General features: G+C 43.2%; 1 protein-coding gene across 23 annotated transcripts in view; it reads right to left on the minus strand.

The window, feature by feature from the left end:
- The window catches only part of ADD1 (adducin 1), a 127,914-nt gene that overhangs the window by 86,607 nt on the left and 13,997 nt on the right, over positions 1–27,310 (minus strand). Inside the window, exons 1-2 of one of the 23 annotated variants that reach the window (XM_032781031.2) lie at positions 26,311–26,537; positions 17,150–17,219 (exon numbers count right to left, since the gene is read on the minus strand). The exons of 20 other annotated variants lie outside the window; for them this stretch is intronic. The gene's annotated coding sequence lies outside the window, so the exon portion shown is untranslated. Of the gene's footprint in view, positions 1–17,149; positions 17,220–26,310; positions 26,538–27,310 lie in introns of those variants that run through there. 2 more of the 23 variants (XM_032781030.2, XM_032781029.2) reach the window with 2 other exon arrangements.

Raw genomic sequence — 27,310 nt, forward strand, 5'->3', positions numbered from 1 at the left:
TGGGGGGGGGCGGGGGGGGGGGAGTTAGGTTCCAGTTAGGGAATTTTTTTTCACCAGACAAAGAGTATATATCACATAGGCCCGGTCTACACTACGCAGTTAAATCGATAACAGCCTTTAAATCGATTTACGCTGCACCCGTCCACACTACACCACCCTGTTAATCGATTAAAGCTCTTTAAATCTGATTTTTGTACTCCATCAAAACACAGGGGTTACCCTAAAATCGATTTTACTACATCAGGAATTTAGGTAGTGTGGACGGAATCGAAGTTACTGCCTCGGGAGGTATCCCCACAGTAGAGCCACCACTGACCACTTGCGTCAGCAGTCAGAAACTCCGTGCACTGCCAGTGTAACGGAAAACGTGGACTTTTGAATTCTATTTCCTGTGTGGCCAGTTGTGGAGCTCTGATTCAGCACGTATTACCACGCAGGGCTCAACAGCACAGGTAAAAATGCAGTCTCCTGAGAAAGAAAAAGAGCTCCAGCATGGACACACAGAGGTACTGGATCTGATCGCTATCTGGGGTGGGATTTCAGTGTTACAGAACTCCGTTTGTCAAGACGAAATGACGAAAATATTTGAAAGAATTTCAAAGTCTATGACTGCAAAAGGACACCGAGGGACTCAGTGCAGTGCAGAACTAAGTGAAAAAGAGCTTGAGCGGCTACCAGAAAACCCAGGAGGCAAACGGAAAGTCTGGAGCAGGTCCGAAACATGCCGCTTCTATGCTGAGCTGCATGCATTTTGGGTGCCTGCGCAACAAGTACCCCACCCTGGCCGTGGATTCAGAGGTCAGGGTTGTATATCAACCATGGCTGAGGAATTCTGCTGCGGGAGAAGATGACGAAGACTAAGAGGAGGAAGAGATTGCTGATAGCACACAGTCTCAATTCCCACAGCAGCCAGGAGCTTTTTGAGAGCACAGAATTAAAATCCCAGCCACCCAAGCCACTATCCCAGACAGCGAAGCCATGGAAGGAACCTCTGGTGAGTGTACATTTTGTAAGTATCCTCAAAGCCACGCTTTTGGTGGGGGGGAGGAAGGCTGGCGCTGGGCTTCTGCGCGAGCAGGGATCTTGCCCAGCTACTAGCCACGCTTTGGGGGGGGGGAAGGCTGGCGCTGGGCTTCTCTGGCGAGCAGGGAATCTTCCCAGCTACCAGCCACGCTTTGGGTTGGGGGGGGAGGAAGAGAAGATGAATAACAACTTGCTACGGGTAGAGCCATGCGCTGGGGAGGAGTGGAAAAGACTGGGGGTTGGGGTTTCCTGGTCCTCTGAAAAGGAACAAGGCATCATAGGTCACTGTGGATATAAACCCTGGAGAAGTCAAACATAAAGCCTTACCATGGCCGCATAGGAAGCTGAATTATGATTCCGGACCGGGTCTGCGTCTGCAGTGTGCTCACAGGGACACAGGCACTCAGTATTAAAAGATGCAAAATCGACCTTGTAGTGAATCACATGTGCTATGTAAGGTGCATAGTTTATTCACTGTGAAAGAGTACATCATTGTTCTGTAAATGTATCTTTTATATACTTCTCTCCCTGTCTTCCCTCCCATGCAGCCTGCGCACTTTTCTGTACTCCTACCCCATCAGGAAGGCTAGAAAAGGCGGAGGGAAAGAGACTCGAGATGAAATGTTTCAGAAATCATGGAAGTAAGCCACAGTGACAGACTCATCAGAATGATGGAAGGAGTGATAGCAAATACAGGAAAGATGCCAGTGACTGGGAGGATAGAGGAGACGCTCAAGATGAGAGATGGCGGCAGAGAGAAGAGAGGTGGCGACAGGAAGACAGGCAGGACAGATCGGGTGTAGAGCAGGAGATCAGCGATGCGTGATGCAACGCTGGAGCTGCTGCGTGATCAAACTGAGATCCTCGGCGCATGGTGGATGTTCAGGGACAGCAGCGGGGTTACAGAGTGGCACTGCAGCTATGCTTAACCACCTCAAAGCTCCCACATTCCATATCTCCCTCACCCAGACGTGTTAGAATGCGTGGGGACGGATTTTCTGCACCAGCCCACTCCATCCCCTGGACAGCCAACCAAAGGCTGACATTAAGCGAATGTGCTAATGGGCTTTTCTTTCTTCCGATACTCCTCCCCAAACACACCATGAGGGATACCTAGATAATTCTGTGCCTCTTTTTTCATAATACTTTTTAAATCAAGAATACATCCAAAGGGGGGAGGGTGGGTTTCTTACAGGAATGACTTAAAAAGAATTCATGATTTTTAAGCAATACCAAATGACTTTAATACAGAATAATGATTTTTAAATATACTGACTTATTTCTTCAGCAAGCTGTACTAAAGGGGTGGTTGGCTTAGAGGGAGTCAATAGAGGCGGGATGTTCTCAAGGGGAAACAAACACAGCAGTTACACCGTACCCTGCCCGCGAGACACTTTCAAGGTTCTCTGATGCGCACCGCTCCTGGTGTGCTCTTCTAATCGCCCTGGTGTCTGGGTGCTCATATCAGCGGCCAGGTGAGCTCTCAGCCTCCCACCCCGCCATAAAGGTCTCCCTTACTCTCACAGAGATGTGGAGCACACAGCAAGCAGCAATAGCAATGGGAGGACATTCTTTTGGCTGTGTCTGAGCGTTAAGTATGATCGCGCCCTTAAAGGCAATGCACTCTACCGCCATCCTGCACTGCTCAGCCTGTATTAAACAGCTCCTGACCACTGTCCAGCTGCCTGTGTTGGCTTCATGAGCATGGCATCAAGGGGTAGGCTGGGTCACCCAGATAACGACAGGCATCTCAACATTGCCAACTGTTATTTTTGGTCTGGGAAGTAATTCCCTGCTGCAGCCCGTTTAAGAGAGTTGTTCGAAAGCGCGAGCGCATGCCTTCCTGGCCCATCCCACGTGGATGCTGTGGAAACGTCCTTGTGATCCACCAGTGCTTGCAGCACATGGAAAAGTACCCTTACGGTTCACGTACTGGGTGCCCTGCTCTGGGGCCAAGATAGGGATATGGGTTCCATCTATGGCCCTCCACAGTTACGGAATCCCATTGCAAGCCATCCATCCATCACACGTTTCCAGAGTCACAAACTTTCGTAGCAGCAGCAGCTTAACGATTGCTTTGGCTACTCTTGCATCACAGCAGCCCCACAGTAGATTTCCCACTCCATTGATTCCCAATACCGGTAGCTGTCTGGAGTTGCAAGCTTCCAGAGGGCTATTGCCACTCGCTCTCCACTGTGAGGGTTTCTCATCGTTATGCGCGTTCAGGCAGGGGAAAGCAAGTCACAAAGTTCAAGAAAGTCTTACGCATGCGAAAGTTTTGCAGCCACTGGGATCGTCCCACACCTGCAAAACTATGCGGTCCACCAGTCTGTGCTTGTTTCCCGTGCCCAAAATCGGCGTTCAATGGTACAACTGCCCCATACCAGCAGTAGCTCCAAAATGCTGGGTCCCGCGGTTAGGAGAATTCAGTCTCCATTGTCGTCATCGCTCTCGTCAGTGCGCTGTCGTAGCTGCCTCCCTCTCCTTCACCCTCTCCTGAATATTGCAGTTCATGGCTCAGCATTAGACGCGATCAGTGAATCGACGCTAGCCTTGGACCATGGACGCACACAATCGATTTAAGGATCCTAGTGTGGACGCACTAAATCGATTTTATAAAATCGGTTTCATAAAATCGTTTTAAACAAATTCGAATTAATCAGGTAGTGTACACAAGGGCATACACACATACACACTAAGTTTTTAACAAACAATTTAATACTGTACACAGTAATGATGACTGTGAAGCTTGGCTGCGGTGGCGAAGTCAGAGGGTGGAAGAGGGTAGGATATTTCCCAAGGAATGCACCTTAGTGCTAAATGATGAACTAGAACTTGGCTGAGCACTCAAGGGTTAACACACTGTTGTTAATGTAGCATCATACTCTACAAGGGAGCAGGAATGGAGGGAGGGGGGATATGGTAGACAGAGGTGTGTGTGTGTGTGTGAGAGAGAGAGAGAGAGAGATGCCCATTGCCCCTTTAAGTACTCTGATTTTGCTCCAAGTACATTGCCTTTTTCAGCAAGTTAAGACAGCAGCTGCTGCCGGCAAGCTCCCTCCATCCTGACCCCTGTCATCTGTCCCCCGCCTCCCCCGCTCTATAGACATGGCGTAAGTTGGGGGCAGGAGCAGGGGGGAGGGGGACACCCTGACATTAGCTCCCCTCTTCTCCTCCCCCCCTGCACAGCAAGTAGGAGACTCCCAGGAGCAGCTCCAAGGCAGAGGACAGGAGCAGTACATGGCAGTCGGGGGAGGGACAGCTGAACTGCCGGCAACTGATAGCCTGCTGGACAGATGCTGCATAGGGAATTTAGGGGAGCCGGGAGCTGAAGGGGGGCTGCGAGTCCACCCTGGTTCCGAGCCCCCACCAGCTAACTGCAATGAGCTTCTCTTCCTGAAAGCAGTGGACAAAGCAGGTGGCTGCCAAACAACATTATAAGGGAGCATTGCACAACTTTAAACTAGCATGTTCTCTAATTGATCAGCAACATAACAACGAAACAATGTTAACCAGGACGACTAAGTGAGGAGTTACTGTAAAGTGGTTAGGAAGGACACAAACAATGAAGCCTAAAAATCTGCTTCAAATTAGACAGAATATTGCATTTAGAAAACTAGTACAGATCTATTTAGTAGCAGCCATGGAAAACTTGAAATTGCTCTTTGATTGCTAAAAACCAATAAAGGTTTTTCTTTGCTCAATGAAGCATGGAAAAATATTGTCTGGGGAGGCATTTTTGTAAATATTGAGTCCTTTATTGATACCTTCTACAGAATATGCCTAAGAAAAATAAGGTCTAATGTTTGAAACATGGCAGTAAAAATGACCTAAGGGTAAATCAATGCCCAGGTGCCTTCTATTTTTCTGGCGTTTATTTCCATTAAAGGGCAAACTGCAGTGATTAGTACTCAGTACCTTATACAGCCATATAAAATTACCAAATATGACTCCTAATACCTTCAGTTAGAAAAGGACTTCAGAACCACATTTGAACATATTTCCAGCTAAACCAGTTCTTACATGGTTAAGTCAGAACATCTTTAAACATGCTTCTTAGATGGCTTGGCCCTATCTACACTTGATGACCAGAGTGTAGAAACTGATTTAGTTGAAACCATACTTAAACACAGCTGCTACTTAATCTGTTCAAAGTTCAGTACAGTTGAGGCTCAGAATATGTATTTAAGGCCAGATGCTATTCTTCACACATGCAGAGCAAACCAGTGCTAAAGTGGGATAGGTGACTCCTTCTCTCTTCATACTAACCAGGGATTGAAAAGAGTGCTATTCCCAAACTTCTGAAAGCAGGAGAGCTCCAGGCCCTCTGCCTGGAATGGACAAGTGCTATTCTCCAAGAAATCCCCTCCAATTTAGCTGAGAAAGTGAGGAATCTCCAGATAGGGAAATACGAAGTGGGAACAACAGTATAAGCCAATGCCAGTTGGAGAATTTCCCTCTACTTCCTAGGTCTTAGTAGAGCAAAATTGAACCTGACAGGAGAAGTGATATCCCATTTGGAAGTCCCTTATCTGCATCCTCTTTAGGAGGATGAGGACCCAGGATCTCTACCCTAGCAGCAAAGCTCTGCTCTCTGAGGAGAGAAGGGGCAGAGCAGGAGATTTCTCAGAACCAGCTAACTCTGTCCCGTATATGGGAAGAGGAGAATAGACAACAGACAGTCCTTCTTAAGCAGAGGTGAAGACAGACCTAGCTAGAATCCTAGGGTAAAAACACAGCACAGACAGTTCCCTTTTCCCTTACCAGAATACCATTTAGAGAGAAGGAGGTGAATTCAGACAAATAAGAAGGAAGGGATACTTTGATCTGATTTTAGGAACTTCATGGTTAATGCAAGGCAATATACATTTTTTAATATCCATGTTCGGTAAGAAATGTAATTCCCAAGGCTCCTCCATGCTAAAAAACGACTTCTGACTCCAAGGTGAGCACTTTGTCAACATCTGCAGGTAAGCTAGGTGACTTGGCTTCTATTTGTAAACATCAGAAGAGTTGTGAAACAGTGATAATAATACTGTGAGGGTTTGTCTTCACTGCAGCATTAGTTTGAGTTACCGATACTGGAGTTAACTCCTCGCAAGTTAGCCTAGCTTCAGTGAGAAAAGTCATACTATAAAACACTGGAGCTGCACAGAGTGCCTGGATCAGCAGCAGAGCAGCTGAATCCCCACTCCATCATTAGCTCCAGTGTCAGTGGCACCTGAGCTTCAAACTTCACTCCCTGACAGACCAACTAGGTTGAGTTTAAAAACACCATTTAACGTGAGCTAGAGATATTTGTGTGTGCATGAGAGCTGGGTTAGGGGCAACAATTGAGCTATACCAGGGGTCGGCAACCTTTCAGAAGTGGTGTGCTGAGTCTTCATTTATTCACTCTAATTTAAGGTTTCGCGTGCCAGTAATACATTGTAATGTTTTTAGAAGGTCTCTTTCTATAAGTCTATAATATATAACTAAACTATTGTTGTATGTAAAGTAAATAAGGTTTTTAAAAATGTTTAAGAAGCTTCATTTAAAATTAAATTAAAATGCAGAGGCCCTGGACGGGTGGCCAGGACCCGGGCGGTGCAAGTGCCACTGAGAATCAGCTCACATGCCGCCTTCGGCACCCGTGCCATAGGTTGCCTACCCCTGAGTTATACCTTGAGTGAACACTACAGTGAAGATATGCCTGTCAGCTCAGAATCAACATCTATATTTGTGTACATGGAGATTATTCTACCAAAGCCAACCTAACATCCTAGCTTAGACACTGGGATCTATATGCTACTAGAAACATTAGCTTCATGCCATTCGTCTTTCCCTGTAGCCTCTTAGGGCTTGTGAACTGACAGAACAACACCAGAGAAAACAAGTGTGCTAGCAACCAGGAAGTGGGACCATCTAGGGGGAAACAGGAAGAAGGTAAATAGGTAAAATTACTGCCTCCCAGGTGGGGGGTGGGGGTGGGAAAAAAAAGTAGTTGCCTAAGAGCCTCTCAATTGGAAACATTCATCTGGGGTTAAAAAACAGCCTAACCACATTTTCACATATTTTAAAAATTCTCTTTTAGATTAAGCAACACACCCAAGCTCCCACATAAAGGACATGTTGCAGAACATAAAACTAAATTTCTAGCAGCTAAACAGGAAAAGTGCATCTTTCACTGAAAAAAATGCATTTCCTTAATTTTTAAATGCAGGCAAAACATCTACCTCATATAGAGAGATTTTTTGGGGCGCAGTTCTTGCATTCTCACCTGCTTCCTGTAACATTTCTATCAGTTCCCAGACCTCAACAGGCAGGAGGGAAAGAGTAAAGGCATGAAGTTAAGGTTTCTTCTGATACACAGATCCCAGTGTTTGAACTAAAGTTCTGACCTTTAGTCTATGAGTCTGAGTAAGGCAGAAGGGATCATTATGATCATCTAGTCTGACCTCCTGCACAGTGCAGGCCACAGAATCTCACCCACCCACTCTTGTAACAAACGCCTAACCTGTGTCTGAATTACTGAAGTCCTCAAATCATGGTTTAAAGACATCCAGGTGCAGAGAATCCTCCAGCAAGTGACCCGTGCCCCATGCTGCAGAGGAAGGCAAAAAACCTCCAGGGGCCTCTGCCCATCTGCCCTGGAGGAAAATTCCTTCCCGAACCCAAATATGGCGATCAGTTAAACCCCGAGCATGTGGGCAAGACTCACCAGCCAGCACCCAGGAAAGAATTCTCTGTAGTAACTCAGATCCCACCCCACCTAACATCCCATCACAGACCACTGGGCATATGTACCTGCTAATAATCAAAGTTAATTGCCAAAATTAGGCTATCCAATCATACCATCCCCTCCATAAACTCGTCAAGCTTAGTCTTGAAGCCAGATGTGTCTGTCTTTTGCCCCCACTACTCCCCTTGGAAGGCTGTTCCAGAACGTCACTCCTCTAATGGTTAGAAACCTTCGTCTAATTTCAAGTCTAAACTTCCTAGTGTCCAGTTTATATCCATTTGTTCTTGTGTCCACATTGGTACTAAGCTTAAATAATTCCTCTCCCTCCCTAATATTTATCCCTCTGATATATTTATAAAGAGCAATCATATCCCCCTCAGCCTTCTTTTGGTTAGGCTAAACAAGCCAAGCTCTTTGAGTCTCCTTTCATAAGACAGGTTTTCCATCCTCGGATCATCCTAGTAGCCCTTCTCTGTACCTGTTCCAGTTTGAATTCATCCTTCTTAAACATGGGAGACCAGAACTGCACACAGTATTCCAGATGAGGTCTCACCAGTGCCTTGTATATAATGGTACTAACACCTCCTTATCTTTACTGGAAATACCTCGCCTGATGCATCCTAAAACTGCATTAGCTTTTTTAACAGCCATATCACATTGGCGGCTCATAGTCATCCTGTGATCAACCAATACTCCGAGGTCCTTCTCCTCCTCTGTTACTTCCAACTGATGTGTCCCCCAATTTATAACAAAATTCTTGTTATTAATCCCTAAATGCATGACCTTGCACTTTTCACTATTAAATTTCATCCTATTACTATTACTCCAGTTTACAAGGTCATCCAGATCTTCCTGTATGATATCCCCGGTCCTTCTCTGTGTTAGCAATACCTCCCAGCTTTGTGTCATCTGCGCAAACTTTATTAGCACATCCCACTTTTTGTGCCAAGGTCAGTAATAAAAAGATTAAATAAGATTGGTCCCAAAACTGATCCCTGAGGAACTCCACTAGTAACCTCCTTCCAGCCTGACAGTTCACCTTTCAGTATGACCCGTTGTAGTCTCCCTTTAACCAGTTCCTTATCCACCTTTCAATTTTCATATTGATCCCCATCTTTTCCAATTTAACTAATAATTCCCATGTGGAACCGTATCAAATGCCTTACTGAAATCGAGGTAAATTAGATCCACTGCGTTTCCTTTGTCTAAAAAATCTGTTACCTTCTCAAAGAAGGAGATCAGGTTGGTTTGGCACGATCTACCTTTTGTAAAACCATGTTGTATTTTGTCCCAATTACCATTGACCTCAATGTCCTTAACTACTTTCTCCTTCAAATTTTTTTCCAAGACCTTGCATACTACAGATGTCAAACTAACAGGCCTATAGTTACTGGATCACTTTTTTCCCTTTCTTAAAATAGGAACTATGTTAGCAATTCTCCAGTCATACGGTACAACCCTGAGTTTACTGATTCATTAAAAATTCTTGCTAATGGGCTTGCAATTTCATGTGCCAGTTCCTTTAATATTCTTGGATGAAGATTATCTGGGCCTCTGATTTAGTCCCATTAAGCTGTTCGAGTTTGGCTTCTACCTCGGATGTGGTAATATCTACCTCCATATCCTCATTCCATTTGTCATCCTACCATTATCCCTAAGCTCCTCATTAGCCTCATTAAAGACTGAGGCAAAGTATTTGTTTAGATATTGGGCCATGCCTAGATTATCCTTAACCTCCATTCCATCCTCAGTGTTTAGCGGTCCACTTCTTCTTTCTTTGTTTTCTTCTTATTTATATGGCTATAGAACCTTTTACTATTGGTTTTAATTCCCTTTGCAAGGTCCAACTCTACATGGCTTTTGGCCTTTCTCACTTTATCCCTACATGTTCTGACCTCAATAAGGTAGCTTTCCTTGCTAATCCCTCCCATCTTCCACTCCTTGTAGGCTTTCTGCTTTTTCTAATCACCTCTCTAGATGCTTGCTCATCCAGCTTGGTCGACAACTCCTGCCTATGAATTTTTTCCCCTTTCTTGGGATACAGGCTTCTGATAGTTTCTGCAACTTTGACTTGAAGTAATTCCAGGCCTCCTCCGCCTTTAGATCCACAAGTTCTTCAGTCCAATCCACTTCCCTAACTAATTTCCTTAATTCTTTAAAGTTAGCCCTTCTGAAATAAAAAACCCTAGTTCCAGATCTATTTGTTTATCCTTCCATCTAGTTTGAACTGAATCAGTTCATGATCACTCGAACCAAGGTTGTCCCCTACAACTATTTCTTTGATGAGGTTCTCACTACTCACCAAAACCAAATCTAAAATGGCATCCCTTCTTGTCGGTTCTTCAACTACTTGGTGAAGGAATCCATCAGCAATCGCATCCAGAAAAATCTGAGCCCTATTATTATTACTAGCACTAGTCCTCCATGCATATCTGGGAAGTTAAAGTCTTCCATGATCACACAATTCCCATTAGTGTTTACTTCATTAAAAACATTAAAGAGGTCTCTATCCATATCCAAATCGGATCCCGGCGGTCTGTAGCACACTCCAAGCACAATCCCAGGAGAGACTCTGGGAAAGAAAGTTACTAATGTGATTTTTGCCCAGACAGACTCGGTCTTATCCATTCCATCACTTCTTATTTCTTTACAGTTAATCTCATCACTGATATACAATGCTACTCCACCACCTTTGCCTTTATTTCTGTCTTTCCTAAACAGCACAAAGCCTTCAATACCTGTACTCCAGTCATGACTACTATTCCATCATGTTTCTGTTAACCCTATAATATCCGGTTTCACTTCCTGCACCAGTAGCTCTAGTTCCTCCATTTTGTTACCTAGGCTCCTTGCATTAGTGTACAAACATCTTAATTTTTGCCGTTTGGCTTCACTAACATTCTTTACCCGGTTAGGCATAGACATTCTACCACCAGTATCACCTATGAGACTAGCATCTACACTACCCTTCCTCCTTATGTTCATTCTCTTACCTACGGCTGTATCCCTTCTTACTTTGTTTTCTTCCCTCTCAATGTTAAATTCTGGTGTGGAGATTACCTGGACATCCTCAACCATCTCCCCCCAATTCCTAGTTTAAAGCTCTCTTAATCAGTTGTGTCAGCCTCCATTCTAGAAGTCTATTTCCCTTCTTACTCAGGCGAAGTCCATCCCAAGAGAACAGTCCTCTGTCCACGAATGCTTCCCAGTGGCCATACATCCCAAAGCCCTCCCTGTAGCACCACCGCCTGAACCATCTGTTGATCACCATAAGCTTGTCACACCTTTGTTGCCCTTCTCTAGAAACAGGTAGACTCCCATTGAAGATCACCTGAGCCTCGATTTCCTTAAGCGTCTTCCCCATAGTCTCCCTTGATACGTTCCAGCGAGAATCTAACCGTATCATTTGTTCCCACATGAAGGATAATCAGTGGATTTAACAGAATAATCTCTGTGTGCATCAAACAACTGAGGGGCTGATAGCTAAGCAGTAGCTATGGGGATCTGCTACCAACTCTGCCTGCCTTCTGAAAGACCAGGGGAGTCATTGATGAGGGCTGGGGAGAAGAGCTATGGGGATGTTCCTATAGCTGTCTGTTTCCAGTTTGTATGGGGAGGGGAGGGCATTGCCAGACCAACCAGAAGAGGGAACAGGAGATAAGCAAGAATGATTATTTTTCTGCTGATAATAGTTCATCTTAATTAATTAGCATCTTACAGTTGGTATGGCTATTTCCACTTTTTCGTGTTATCTGTATGTATATATATCTTCTTACTATACGTTCCATTCTGTGCATCTGATGAAGTGAGCTGTAGCCCACGAAAGCTTATGCTCAAATAAATTTGTTAGTCTCTAAGGACCACAAGTACTCCTATTCTTTTAATGAGAAGGAAAGATGCTCAATAGCCTGGGAAGGGACAGATCAGGAAGAGAGGGGAGAGGAATAGGCACCTGGGAAAACTGGAGCAGGGAGGAAGGAAAGAGAGAGGTTAAGAAGGGAAGAGAGCTAGAGACACTTAACTTGAATGTATCTGATTTACCAGGCCCCCAGATTCTTCCCAATCCCAGGCTTCCTACTTTCCTCTGGCTCCTTGATCAGCTCCTTCTCAGGCTTCCAAGCTGAGCAGGCTTTGCAGAGGTCCTGTTTCCCACTTCCTCTTCTGATAATATGGTTTACTTGTCTCCACTAACCTTCCACTGCCAGTTCTGTGTCACCAACACAAGAATAAAAGCATGTATGGCACATCACCCACTGACAGAACAGCCATTTCTAAACTTTCAAGCCTTTGCTAAAGGTAAAGGAAGAGGTTTCAGACTAATGACCTAGTTCATTACTACCATCTTCTTGGTTTGATTGTTTCTAACCAGTTTCAACTTGTTCTCTTACTCTGTCCAAATGGCTCCGTGAGAAAACTGCTGGCATGGATTCAGCAGTTTATCATAGCTGGGTAAGAGATTCAGTACAATGCTGTCAGAGTCAGGCTATACTGCAGAACAGCTCACATCACTGATTAGAGACACACACACACATTCTGGGAACCAAGCCTGAACAAACATGTTCAGCTTATCTCCAGGGACTAAAATGAGGTACGCCAAAGAGGTTCACTACAGGGGCACCAGACATCATTTTTACAAACTGATCTTTTTGTGCAAACTGGAAAACACGAGTTTCATTAGTATCCTTCCCCATTCCTTCCATGCAGGCACATCATTTGTGCAGCTAGAGGCCCCACTGTGCTGGGCGCTATACAGATATATTGTAAAAGAAACAAACCCTACCCCAATGAGTTTAATATTTAACTAAAGATACGGTAACAAAATAAACCAAGAGTTAATTATACCTACTACATTACACTTGAGATGTAAGTAGCAGAAGAGGGGGTTCTGTAGCATTTTTAATGAGTTACTCTATCATAATGTTTCATATTTTCTTCATATTTAGCTCTATGCTTTTAATACTGCGTTGCATTTCAAACTTTCAAAATAAAATGACAGTCAAGACCAATCTTAACCTTTTAAAACAAAGTTTTTAAAATGTTCCTTACTTCCCTCAAGACTAAAAAACATTTTCTGGTAGCTTAGAATCGCCAAAAATCCAGTTGTATGCAAAGGATAAATAGTTAATTTACTACCCACTAGACAAGCAGCTGAACTACACTTAAAAATCTCAGGAGCACTGACAGATGACCTGCCCAGAGAGAGAGAAAGAAAGAGAACTGGCTTCGAACCTCAATTTCTTTGGTAAATTCTACTGAATTGTACAAGAAAGAGGGTTTTTCCAGCTTCATTTATTGCTATACTAAATTCCTTCTTTAATATTACTCAGTTACACCTCATATTGTAGTTGGGGAAGCATACACACAGATAATTCAAGGGCACAGTAATAGGCCACAACTTCCATTCAACACATTTATAACAACTGTGGCAAGCAGCCGTTTCCAGCCTCTGGTGTGAGCAGGGTTTAGTATTTTTAATGATAATGTTTAAATTTTTCACTTACATTTTTAATGCTCAGGGAGCCTTTAACGGGGCCAGAGCAGCACAAGCACTGTTATTCTCCTGGTATTTCCACCAGCCAAGAATTTTAATACTGGGAGAATACCATATGGTTATTTTTGCCATATGAACTCTTCAGGCTTGAGAGTTAGTGAAGAAACACAAGGGGATATTCAGGTTTAACCCCAATACTGCTTATTATTAGGCTCCTGTGAACACAAATGTCCAGCTCACGCCTCAGGGTCAGACATGCCAGTAAGCAAATGCTCTCAGGATTTTTAAGCACAGGTCAGATCAGATGAGCAGATTGTACATCTAATTTTTCAGTGGCAAGTTACTGATCTGACCTGAACAGCACATAAAAAGCCTGAAGGCACAGACTGGTCAGCATGTCTGAACCAAAGCTGAAAATTAAAACTGGCCTCACACCACACAATACCCTTATAGAGTCTAATGAATGGAAGTTGCACCCAATACTGGGCTTCTGGGGAAAAACACACAATTAGCTGCACACCCTTTTTTGTGTGAAGACAGAAACACACACAAAAAAGGTCTGGATGATTCCTGAACCTCTGCTTCCCAAACCAGAGTAATCTGGGACAAGGTGAGGCAGAATTCCTGAAGGGAACGCATTCATTTTGACTGCTGCTTGCTTCTTCTCGGCAGTGCTCTCTCACATCTCTCCATAGATTTTTATTTTTTTAATTTCTATAGCTTCAAGTATTGCCCTCCCACATTCTTAGGACATAAGCACTGGAAGGCTCTAGAAATAGGAAGAAGATGGGAGAAGGAAGGCAAACAATCTAATATTGAGGTGGAAAAAAAAACAACTCTAAATTGGCACACATATCTTGCTCATAATTGAAATATACAGGCAATTTTAACAATTGTAATTAATAAAAATGGCTAATGTTAATTTGTAACATGTAAAGGTATTGACCACAACGGGGAGTGCACGGGGAAGATCTTAGTAGACTCCAGTCACATCCCAGTTATAACCGGGGCGGCTCCAGGCACCAGCGCAGCAAGCATGTGCCTGAGGCCGCAAGCTGAGGTGGCACGGTCGTCACAAGGGCGGCAGTCAGGAAGCCTTCGGTGGCGTTTCTGCAGGAGGTCCGCTGATCCCACAGCTTCGGTAGCAATTTGGTGGCAGCTATGCAAAAGGCACGGGACCAGCAGATCACCCGCAGAATCACTGCCGAATCCGTGTGACCGGCGAACCTCCCGCAGGAACGTTGCCGAAGCTACCTGACTGCCGGGCTTGGTTGTTAACTAACTAGAAACATGACTAGATTTTCTAATACAAAAGTTTTCAGATCTGCTTGGTAGAGGAGTCTGCCATGATCAACAGGCATACACTCTTGATAAAAGAAGACACCAGCATTCAGGTCTTAATTTATTGGATGCTAAAGAATTACATGTACACTCATCATTCTACAGCTTTCCACAGAGTTTATAACCAACCAGGCTGTCTGAAGTGAGGTTTTTCTGGCATCAGCTACACTGTTGTGTTATGAAAAAAAAGCTGCTGTCTAGATAACTCAGGGTATGTCTACACTACAAAACTATTTTGATCTCATTTATGTTAACATATAGCCACAGCAGTAATTAAATCACTTTACATGTCCACACTATGTTCCTTGTGTCAGAAGTGCACATCCTCATCAGGAGTGCTTGCACTGATTTAACTGTCAGTGTGAGGCATTGTGCGATGGCTTATGAAAGAAGAGTTAATTAACCAGAGTTAATTTCTAGGCCTATAATTCATTTGAGAGGAGGAAAGCCATTTTTTAGTAAAGGTTAAAAGAACAACTGTCAAGTAACTTATGCAACTTGACAAAAAACAGAGTCTATAATTAAAGACAATTTTGTCTTGTGGTTATCCTACTTCAGGTACCCCAAAAGAGGACACGGGGGGAAAGGTCCAGGGGAAAGGGGCACAGTTGGGGGAACTGTAGCGGGGAGGAGGATATAGGGGGATATTGATTGCAGTTGGGAGCAGTATTGTTCCCTGTCGTGGTGGCAGGGTAGCTGGCACAAGCCCAAGACGCAGCGACAGTCATCAGTCAGTGCCCGCCTGAGGGATGCCTTCCCCAGGAGTGTCCTGGGTGGGCAGGATCTGACAGCTATGTCTTGCAGGGGAATGGAACAAACATCTGTGGATGCAGGGGAGGGAGCATATGGGAAGAGGACCAATAGGGGATCTTTCTGAGCTGCAGTTTGTTTGCTGAAAACTCTGCCCTTCCACCCCTCCTCCCGACATTTCATGTTCTTTGAAAACTCTGCTGGGACAGAGAAAGCAGGCTCAAAAAAAGAGGCTATGTCCAGGAAACCCCGTATGTATGGTAACCCTAGTCCGACGGCCATAGATGGGACAACAACTTCGAGTGAAGATGGCTGGAACTCAGGTTTATGTGACTTTCCTTTCTGTGCAGACCAGACCTGTGCAATCTGTCAACACTGTTCCTCTGCTGCCCAAAAGGTTTACATGAGTAGGGCCCTACCAAATTCATGGCCCTGAAAAATGCATCACAAACCATGAAATCAGGTCTTCCCCTGTGAAATCTGGTCTTTTTTTGTGCTTTTATCCTATATTATACAGACGTCACAGGGGAGACCAGCGTTCTGCCCCAAAAGGGAGTTCCAGGGGGATCACGAAGTTATTTTAGGGGGGTCACGGTATTGTTGCACTGCCTTCAGAGCTGATTGGCCAGAGAGCGGTGGCTGTTGGCTGGGTGCCCAGCTTTGGCAGCAGCGCAGAAGTAAGGGTGGCAACACCATCCCATCCCATCCTTCTGTGCTGCTATCTTCAGAGCTGGGCAGGCAGAGAATTGCAGCTGCTGCCTGAGGGTCCAATTCTGCAAGCAGCAGCACAGAAGTAAGGTTGGCAACACCATACCACACCATCCTTAGTTCTGCACTGCTGCTGACAGCAGCTTTGCCTTCAGAGCTGGGCTCTGCCTCTTCTAACTGCCCAGCTCTGAAGGCAGTGCCGCAACCAGCAGCAGCACAGAAGTAAGGGTGGCAATACTGTGAGCCCCCTACAATAACCTTGCATCCCCCCCCACAACTATCTATTGGGTCAGCACTGTGAAATTACAGATTTAAATAGCCGAAATCATGAAATTTACTATTTTTAAAATCCTATGATCGTGAAATTGACCACAATGAACCATGAATTTGGTAAGGCCCTATACATGAGACACTTCCTTCCCCAACTCTGTGGGCCTCAGAAGAAAAAGGCAGAGTGATTAATGTGTAGGCCTGCTGCAAGGTAGTGCAGAGCTCTTCCAGAATGCTGCTCAACAATCTTTAATACGTCAGTTTGCACTGTAAAGTTATCTGAGCAGATCATTTTATACAATATTCTTGCCTCAGAGAGAGGGAATAACACCCCACAGCTGTGCAGGAACTTCACAACCCCATTCTAACACAGAAACTTCTGATCCCTGCTTGGATCTATTACTAGAAGTTAGAAAAAAAAAAAGTCTGGTAAATATAAAAATGAATTTAAATACAGCGTACAGGCTGTTTCCATGGCACCAAATATGCTTACTATAATCAACCCTTCATCACTATGGGGGTAAGAGTGACAGTGGAGGATACTCTCTCTTTTTAGTTCCATCTGGAGGTCCAGTTCTCTTCACAAGCACATTGCATCTTAGAATTCTGCTGCAGTAAGCGATTTTGATAGAACAAATCAAATACATTCCCCATACTTGCGAAGTTAAATACAACCATTTCTCATTGCACAGACAAGGCCCTTAGCACATAAAAGCCATTTGCAAGATATACCTTTTGCAAAGGGAAAACTGAACAACTTCATTTATGCTATCATCAAGACTTTAACTGAGCACCAGCTCAGATTACAAGATTTGTCAGAATACATAAAATAAAATTCTTCCTACCTTGTTTCTGCCTGCATAGTAGTCGTCAGAGGCTCTCTCCCTACTGGGCTTTAAAAATCATGCTCAACCACTGTTAAAACATGACCAGAAAGGTTTTCAATTGCAATTTGATCAACAAATGCATATGGTGCAAAACTATGCCAGAACCACCAAGCTCTTGTGTAGGTGTTGAATATTATGAAAACTACTGTAACAGTTTGTACCTGACTACAGCTTCCAGACAATCCTTGGTAGAATTCTGAATTCTGTTTTGCTGAACTTGTACATAAGCATAGTTTTTAAACTTAGTTATAAGATTACTATAGTGAGAGATGGCATAGTCTAGTGGACAGAGCAGAGAACTGTAATTCAGGAATACTGACTTCTAACACAAGTACTCACAAGGACTCCCTCTGTGGCCTAGGGAAGGTCATAACTTCTCTAACATCTGTGAAATGGTGATAGTACTTACATCATAGCAATGTCATCATAATTCACCTTTGTACAATGCTAAGCATTATTTCATGTATGTTCTGGTATCCCATCAGTTTCAACATTTTTAGAGCCAAGTATAATGCACAGTCGCCTCACATTACACAGTACCTTTTCAAAGGTTTCAAAGTAGCAGACGTGTTAGTCTGTATCCGCAAAAAGAACACGAGTATTTGTGGCACCTTAGAGACTAACAAATTTATATGAGCATAAACTTCCGTGGACTACAGCCCACTTCATCGCAACTTGTAAAGTGCTTCAGATTAACCAGGCTGTCTCCAGTGGGATTTCTAAAAAACAACTGGGTGAGGCAATTAAAACACATTGTCTGTTAAAAATGGACTTCACTATGTTATCCTGTTCATACTTCTGCTAACCAATTTGAGCAGTTCTTTGTGTGCCTTTACAGAGTATAATCTAAATAGTACTGAACCTGTTCACATTTCTGCTAACCCATTTGAGCAGTTCTTTGTGTGCCTTTACAGAGTATAATCTAAGTAGTACTGAACTTTCATCTGGACAGTTGGTTATTCCTCATGAAAAACAGATACACAGACGAAAATCTCATGAAGATCATTTATTTTTCAGTAGTGTCTAGAAAACCCAATCAAGGTACCATGACCTTTATGTGAGGTGCTGTATATAAACAGGCTCCTGCAACTATATCTGTGCAGGCAGATCTTTATGCCCACGTACAGTCTGACTTCAGCGAGACCCTCCTCACACATAAGTATTGTCCACCCATGCAGATCCAACTGCAGAACAGGGCCACAGAAACGTAATCCTTACACTCTCCCCTCCCCCAGAATTTGCAATCTAAATTGAGACTTGAGGCAACTAGTTAGAAAAACAATAGGAGGAGGGAGGATGTGGGCAAAAGTAATAAGATTACTCTGTTATAATAAGTCAATGCTCTCAATTTAATTCTATTAAATAATTTGGCTTTGTGTGTGTGTTTAAGACGTTTAAACCTCTACCTACTCTGTTTTTTAAAACAAAACCATCAACTTGTTAGTTTTGTTTTCTGGTATAACCAAGAAGGATCCAGGATAATGATGACAGAGTCACTGACACGTCCACTGTAATGGTGACATTTTACTAGCCCAAATATCTGATTGCTGGCCAAAATGTATTATTATTTTCCTAGCCACTGATCATCAATAAGTTCCATCCCATAAAACATCATTCATCAGAATGCAGTAGTTTGCTGTTAATGAGGACTTCTCAAATTTCCAACATTTTACAAATTATTGGTTTTCTTCCACAATTTCCCACCACATCTTGGAGCCCTGAAAGTTAACATTTGTTCCTACTTCTTTCCCCCTCTATCAGACACATGCACACTTGCTTATTTTATATAGGGTTGTTCATAAATGCCAGGCTTCTGGTTAAAGAGGAAAAAAGCATGAGGTGTGAACCATCAAGGTGAACAAACAAAATGGATAAAGATGTTCAGCAGTAGCCTAGTGGTAAAGTTGGACAGATCACGTAAAATACCTGGGTTAGATTCTTACCCTTACAATAAAGAGTCTTGTGTTGTTCAGCAATGAGCCATGTGACAAAATTCCAGAAGTCTTGTCTACACCAAGAAAAAAAATATCAGGTTGATAAGGTAACTATCCGCTGGTGCATGATGGAAGCTGTGAACAGACATACTTTTCAACACCACATTGATCCCTTCATACCTAAACATCCACTCATATTCCTCCATTCAGTCCTTCCCAAAAGACCCCCCTACAAAGAATCAGCTGCAGAGTAGGGAAACCCTTCATGAGAAATTCTGTGATCTGAATGCCCCTTTTTAAAAACCCAGACAATGTTAAAATAAGTGCCTCTACTACTTGCAACCACCTTATAGAGAGCAAACAATTTCTCAAGAAGTTAGAGCCCAAACTATTTACAGCTTTATAGGTCAAGACCGAAACCATATGTAAGAACACAGGAACTGCCACACAGGATCATACTAGTGATTCAACTAGTCCAATATTCTGTCTCTAACAGTGACCAGGACCAGATGATTTATAGAAGGTTTAAGAAACAATAATGGACAGTTAATGTATGACTTCTGCTGTCCAGCATGAGTTCACTCTTGCATTTTTAACACATCTAATATAATTGTAGTTGACGTTATAAGAATGTCTAATCTTTTTTGGAACTATAAGTTATTTGCCTCAATGATATCTGGTGGCAATGAGTTCTACAGGTTAGTTATGATTTGTTTAAATAAATATTCCCTTTAATCAGTTTCAAATGTGTTGTCTTTACATTTCATTCAAGTCCCAAGACTCTTGTATTATGAGAAAGATAAATATTCTATTCAGGTTCTTATGCTGTGCCCATCAGGAACCAGAGCCCCTATTTCATTTATTATTTTATTTTTCTCTACACTATACTACACTCCTACCCTCACTCTGCACTGAACAATACCTATCTTCTCAATCTCTCCACATGGGGGAAGTCTTCTCATGTCTCTAGCATTTGAAAGTAGTATTCCTATTGAGAGTATACCATAGATTCATACAACAGGATTAGAAAATACTGTGAATATTATAACCATTCCTTTTACATCTATCATCATGCACTTCTTTGCCTACTGCTGAGAACTGAGCATTTCAGGGGGCTGTCTACAGTGACACCCAGGTCCTTCTTGAGTAATTACAGTTTACTTGAAACCAGTAATGTGTATTATTAATTCAAATTATTCCTTCCAATACTTACTACTTTGCACTTGTCAACTCTGAATCTGCCAGCATGCTTTAATCTAGCTTTGCTAGCTTTTCCTGGACTTCCTTACTCTACTCCAGTGTAAGTAAACTAAATAACAGTGCTATCTTCAAGTATTATTCACTATTCACTCCCATTCTTCCAGATCATTGATATATCAAACACCATGAGTCCTAGTATGCAACCTTAGGGCATCCCACTGTTAATTTTTTTGCCATGTTGAAAACTGGCCATTTATTCCTTTTGTTTTTGTCTCTTGGTCAGTTTTCTGCCTACAGCTGGATGCGGTCTCTCATACCATGACCACTTCGTTTCCTTAATAGATTCTTATGAGGAACTTAGTCAAAGACTTTTTGAAAGTCCAGATAACTAGTGTAATCCAGTTCTCATCTTGACAATAGGTATAGAGTTCTGTGTAACTCCATGTCTGACGTTTTTCATGTGTACTAGACAGTCCCTCTTATCTTATACTCCATGCTCCAAACAATGGTAGGGATAGGACATGGAGCCTTAACGAACTTCTTGCAGAGTGTTGGTGTGAGTGTACACTGAGGTGTCTGAAGGGTGGTGAGATGGGTTGGTCCTGGGGTAGGTGCTGTCTGGTAGGATGGGGGGGGGGGCAGATATCCCACATACTTTCTGTCCCACTAGCTGCATCCTCCGCCAGGCTTATTCCCCTTCCCATTTGGCTCCAGCTTGGAGAACCTCAAGTTGGGAGGTAGAAAGGCCTGCAAGCTACCTGAAGAGCAGTGCCATCGCAACCTCCATTGTCTGAGAGAGATAACTACAGGGCCATTTCTGTAGCCCAACTGGATATGTGGGATCTAGCTGGGCTGCAACAATACGTGACTGAGCTTTCAGATACAAGACACTTGGCGGCTCTACTTGTAAGGCCCACAGTTGGAAGAAATGTCTAAGTCTATCTATCTAGCAACCCTCTTGTAGTTTCTCAGTGCCTCACAATTGTACTATTAAAATAGCCACTTGGTAGATTATCAGAAATTTTGGATAAAATTTATCAGTAGCCTAATTTAAAAACTGGCTAGGAGACAGAAGGGTCTAGGAATAATCTAGTGAAATTGAACACAAATATTTGTAAGGTATATCTACTCTAAGGCCAGATCCTCCACACTGCTGAGCACCTCCTGCGAAATGCTGAACTCTCTCAACTACATGAACAGAAATTTGAGGGCATTTAGCCTCTCACAGGAAGCAATCAGCATGTTGCAGGATTGGGTGCTAGCAGGAGCATGATAGGGCTCTCAAACTGAAATTTTACCATTGTCTTTGACAGAAGCAAGATTAAGATCTAAGCTTTGCTCTGCAAAATCTAACTCAAAATGTAACTGAAAGTGATTTGTGCCTCATTAGCGCGCACTATCAGGCGGGGAAAGTTCAGTTTTTTGTTCTACTGGATCCATACATTAATACTTGATTATTAGCAGCATTCTACAATAAACAGAGCTTATATTAACATAAAAAGAAATAGATTAAGCCATCATCTGGGCCTCCCACTGCACTCTGTCTTGCAGGCCATAAGCTCGCTCACCAGGGATGCTAGAATCCCCAGCCCCTACTCCTTTACTTAACTGTCCTAAAGCCACTGGCAAATGAGCAGCAGAAGCTGGAATCTGGCCCGATTCATATAACCTGAATTAATAAGTATTTTGCCTGGGAGGGATACATGCTGATTCTCTTATTTAGAAGTTTGACAGAAACTGGTCTTAAAGACAGTACTAGATTGTTCCCTTTCTGGGAATACAAGAAAAATCAAATTTAAATTACAATTAAACAAGCATTCTCTTTTCAATATATCTAATATTTTGTAGTAGCTAGATCTAATCTGACGTTATTTGTTGTGACCTACCATGCCAGTTTGGAATGATATAACTAATTGAAAACATTTATAATTTAAAAGCGACAGAGTCCTGTGGCACCTTATAGACTAATACACACATTGGAGCATAAGCTTTCGCTGGTGAATACTCACTTCGTCAGACGCAGACGTATTCATCCACAAAAGCTTATGCTCCAATACGTCTGTTAGTCTATAAGCTGCCACAGGACTCTGTCGCTTTTTACACAGGCAGACTAACACGGCTACCCCTCTGATACTATAATTTAAAAAACTCACATTCCTAATAAACAAGAATCAAATCCAATACTATTACTATTGTTCCAAATGCGCAGATAAGTGAGACAGAAAACAAATACACAGGTCAGAGTGACTAGCCTTTTCTTATTACCTCCATTTTGCAAAACTATTGGTCTGGAATAGATGCAATATGAGGCAAACCAGACAAAGCAGGGAAGATAATTGCTACAGTAAGATATGCAGAAGGAACAACAACAAAAAAAAAATCGGAACTCTGTGTAGTTCCTGTTACATCAATATCAGTTCCAGACTGATGGAGCACAGGATGCAGAAATAACCAAAATAGCAAGACAACTTTCCCTTAATCATTAAAGAATTTCATTGAATTAGTATTCAATCCCCTTGTAACTTCAGCATGGGGTATTCAAAGATGGAAATCTGCTTTGTTTATCAAATTCTTGAGCTAGCTCAAGAACTGCATTGTTGACCTGCTAAAAGATAGGTCTGAGGATTTTACATCCAGTTTTTCAATAGTTAGGAAAGAACTTTCTCAAGAGCAAAGGTCTGAGTTTCTAGAACAGGGGCGAGCAAATTTTTGGCCTGAGGGCTGCATCAGCTTTTGGAAATTGTATGGAGGGCCATTTAGGGGAGCTGTGCCTCCCCAAACAGCCAGACTTGGCCTGGCCACCCCCCCCTTATCCCCCTCTGCTTCTTGCCCCCTGACACCACCCCTCTTCCCCCGACTCCTGCTCCATTCAACCCCCCTGTTTCCTGACAGCCCCCCCCCGGGCCCCTCCCCATCCAACCATCCCTTCTCCCTGACCACCCATGGTACCCCTGGCCCTGACTGCTGCACTGCCCCATCCAACCCCCACATCCTTCCTAACTGCCCCACCGGGACCCCTGCCCCATTCAACCTGTTTCCCACCCTCCAACCGCCCCAATCCCTATCCACCTCCCCATCCCCTGACCACCACCCTTAACTCCCCTGCCCTCTATCCACCCACCCACCCCCTGCTCCCTTACCGCACTGCGTTGAGCACCCATGGTTGGTGGTGCTAGAGGCGCGCTGCCTAGAGTACCGGGACAGGTCCTGACTAGAGCCATCCATGCCAGCACGCAACACAGAGCACCAGGTCAGGCTGGGCTCTGCAGCTGCGCTGCCCCAGGAGCTCACAGCCCTGCTGCCCAGAGCGTTGCGCCAGGGCAAGCTGAGGCTGCGGGGGAGGGGGAACAGCAGGGGAGGCACTGGGGGCGAGCCTCCTGAGGCAGTTGCTCAGGGACTGGGTAGGAGGGTCCCGCGGGCTGGATGTGACCCGCAGGCCATAGTTTGTCACCTCTGTTCTAGAATCAATTACATCAAAGAGAGATAGCAGGGAATGCATCACTATTGTATTGCAAGAAAAGAAAAACAATGAAAACAATTACAAAAAATGAGTTAATGGTTGTTTTGCTTTGTTGTATAAATGAGAGGTCTTTTTGAGGTGGGATGGGGGGATGAAGTTGAGTACTGATGGATTTTTGCTAACAGGGCCTGCTCTTCCTGGTACTTCAGGATCTGTGGTCTTGCCAAGGAGGACTGCTTGAGATAAAGCTAGTTTCCATTCTTGATGGAGGGGAGTGGATCCCTGAGGTCTGGGAAGGTGGCCTCAGAAAGGCTAGAGTAGCATTCTGTATGTTAATGGGTGGTTGGTAGGTTGCTGACCAGACCAATGCCAGCCCTGATGCAATGGCTGAATTCCAAAGAACTCTTTTGGTTTTCCAGCACTACCAATCAGTGAGTGGCTCAATGCTGGTGGGAAGATGTGCCAAGGCGATGCTGTGGAAGACAATATCTCCTCCAGTACGTATACTGCTGTTGGTACTGTGACTTTTGTCAGTACCAGTCAACATCTTGGTGCCAATGAAAGTGCCGTGGTGTGCATTTCTTCCACTAGTGCCAGGGGTGGCATCAGTGTGGGTGCCTTCGGTACTGGTCCCGTGGTACCAATGGAATCTGTTGCACTGCAGACTGCTCCTTTTCACTTGTCTTCACTATTGGATGAGTTTTGAAGGGTTTTATCCCAAGATGCCTTCCTGTGTCTCTCAGAGAGAGGATACCAAGCTCTTTCTTGAATTGCTATCCCAGGGTTCTGGACAGCCTCTTTCTGTAATCTGCTTCAAAGCTGACAGTCTCAATTATTCCAGTGCTGTGGTAGGTGCTCACTTCACTAAATCTTAGGTGCTGACTTCACTGAATCTTAGGTGTCAAGTGCTTGGTATATAGAGCACAGTATTGGGGAGGGGGGTCCTTAGACCCCAGATCTTCTGTGTCTGATGCCCCTCTAAGACTGACCTAAGCAATCAAATTGGAATCTTGCATCCTGTGATTTTCAGGTTCCAGTGGAGAACAAGGTGAAAACTGAGCATGTGCTTGGGATGTGGTATTTTCTCAGGCAGACGAGGCACCTGCAGTGCCAGTCTTTAAGCAGGACAGACAAGGCTTGAAGCCTGCAAGTTGTGGGTTGAGCATCTTGAGATCCTTGTACAGGAGTCTGTATGGATGAGAATTATTCAGTCCACGACATCAAAAAGTAAGGGAATGAAGGCTGTTCTGAAGGTGTTTCAGAAGCTTAGATGAAGACAGCTCTCATAGTTGTCAGCAGGACACATCTAGGTTCCACCTTATTGCCCTGGATGACCAGAGGGAACTGAGGGAGGGTTGCAATTGCCCTTTTCTTTATTCTCTTGCATGGAGGCAAAAGAAAGCATAACTGCTAGCTAAAACAATCCAGTCTTGCTTGCATGGGGTGCATGCACACCTTCTGTGGGATCCATACTTACACATATTTGACAAAGAAAAAGGGGTTAAGCAAAACTAAAAAAAAACAAACAAACTGTATTAGGCAACCATTTAGTAGAATTGTCCCCCTGCCCCCCCCCTGCCCCCGCCAGTAGTGATGAAGGGGTTGGCCATATTTTCCATAGCAGCCAGCAAAACTAGACCTATACAGGAGATGGGTGACCTGTAAATATGAAACACATGCTGGACCTTCCCGAAGACAGAGGAGCACCTATGCTCCCAAAAGCTACCACACTCAAGGCAGAAATAATATCCCTAGGAGCTCCCAGAGAGTCATCCTGTCTTTGCAGCACTCCAAAATGCAGGCTATGCCTTAAATGTAGAATAAAGCCCTCCCTCTGGGGTGTGCTTCCTGCTTGCACATATGGTACCTGTACAAAAACTATTACTCAAGATCTATTATCTTTGCTCTTATAAAATACTAAGCTGCTATATTCTAAATATTTCCTGCTGTCACCAACAGTCATATCACCAGGGAACTATCCCAAAGGCATCTGATGCTGATTACATCAGTTTCAGAACTAACCTTATTATATGCCATGGACACAGGAAATGACTATGAAATAAACATGTCTATCATATTAATTACATCTTACAGAAAAATGTGGTATTAAAACCACTGGCTGCATACAGGTATGATATCAAACTGAGAAACGGTTATTTAAGACACAGAACAGCAGCTAATCTTTACTATTTTAGCTCAAAGTTAGAGGGACACTATCAACTTGAATTTAAGAGGAATACAGCACACTTGATAAGTCTTAAAATGTTTTTAACTATTAAAAATTAATTTTATATATATTATATACATGCACAAAAACACATAGGGGGTTTGTTTGTTTGTTTTGTACTCCCCATTGATGTTTCCAAGCATCTTCTCAGCAAGGAGAAAAAGTAAAACTGATAATGCAGAGTACTACTGACTACATCATAAACTGTGGAACAAGGTAAATAATTTTACCAGTAACATTTCAGTGATAATGTGGAAGGTACTATCATTCTTATCATACATGTCTATATTAAAATTACCTGCTAAAATTTGCATAGCTCCCAGTTTGCGATCCATGGTTAATCCATAATGACTGGTTTAAATGTATTAAACAAGCTAAACAGCCAAGTTAATTAACTTTGATAATCTTCTTACTGCCCATGCAACAGCATACTTTCAAAACGTATGTATTTTTAAATAGCAGAAAGACTGCGCCCCATGCAAGGATGTCTGTCCATATTGAAAGAGTTCTAGTATATCTGCTAAGTCATCCACTGTTTGAAGATGACTGCCAAACATGGCTTCAGCACTACTTTGAAGTCTCTTTTCTTATCAGTTTAGGCCTTTAACAGCTTGTGCATATCTAAAAGCAAGTGGCAAGGCAGAAAGGCTAAAACAATAAACCACATTAAACATACACTTTTCCAGTATTCATATAACGGTAAAAGCTTCCTGATGCACATAAAAGCCTTAAGAATATTAACCATTCTTAGGCAACTTTCCATAACTATGAGTGTTAAGCATTATTTTCATAAAGCTAACTTAGCCCCTATTATTAAACCTACTGGAATTTAATTGCTTAAACAAGACATCATCTTAGCTGTATGCTGTAAAGTGGAAAAAGATCTTGTTTTTTAATAATTATTCGTAAAAATCAACAGGAAATTCAAATGGCAGTTCTGAGGAGTAGAGTGGAATTCAGGTTAACAGCCGTTAGGAAGGAAGCTTCCAAACTTTATCTAATCCACATCCTATCCTATCCCCACCAAAACTAATTTATTTGCTTGCACTTCCTTCCAGAAATGAAAGGTTTACTGCTGAAGATATACACAATGGAAAGGATGTGATATGCAGATTTAGGATACACAGCATTCAGAACTATAATAAAATCCAGATACAGCATTTCAAGAGACTCTCTTTGTTTCCATTTGTATAATCATTATATCTGATATCTTACAAGTAGGAAATAAAATAATATAGCTTCTGATGGCCAATTTAAATAAATTTATACATCTTTTAAACCACAAACAAAATGTAAAG

The sequence above is a fragment of the Chelonoidis abingdonii genome, chromosome 5, assembly GCF_003597395.2.
Source record: "Chelonoidis abingdonii isolate Lonesome George chromosome 5, CheloAbing_2.0, whole genome shotgun sequence".
NCBI lineage: Eukaryota > Metazoa > Chordata > Testudines > Testudinidae > Chelonoidis > Chelonoidis abingdonii.